The sequence below is a fragment of the Hoplias malabaricus genome, chromosome 1 (genome assembly GCF_029633855.1).
Source record: "Hoplias malabaricus isolate fHopMal1 chromosome 1, fHopMal1.hap1, whole genome shotgun sequence".
Taxonomy (NCBI): Eukaryota; Metazoa; Chordata; class Actinopteri; order Characiformes; family Erythrinidae; genus Hoplias; species Hoplias malabaricus.
Genome location: NC_089800.1, coordinates 41,297,953 through 41,298,457, shown reverse-complemented (window position 1 = coordinate 41,298,457; position 505 = coordinate 41,297,953).

Genomic DNA, 505 nt, shown 5'->3' with positions numbered 1-505 from the left:
CATTCTCCAGTGTGGCCACGGAGTCATTCTCCTCTATAGCCATTTGATCATTCCCTAGTGTGGTCATTCAAGCTGTTCAATGTTGTGGAATATTCATGTTTTATATCTCAACCTGCTTTTCCATGCTTTTGAATATTTGAATTTTTTTTTTCTTGTATAGTTACAACTTTAACTAGTTTAACTTTAACTTCCTGTCTAAAGCCCTGTGTGGGTTTCCAATTTCACCAGTTTTCTGAGCTGGTTCAGTGTGTCTGTTTTTCCTTTCTAGTTCCTCATGTTTTCTCAACAACCTTCACCTGTGAGCTATTTTAGGTCATGTAACAGAGCTCAAAAATGTTCCCTGTTCTCTAAATTTTGATAGGACATGTGTCTTTGTCTCAGTTTGGTTTGTAATTGAACATTTGTCATTAGAGTTTTGTCTTTGTTTCTTGTAACTGTTTCATACACTGAGCATTTTACTTTATCATGATGTCACATTTTTTGCGTAATACACACCATGTTTATA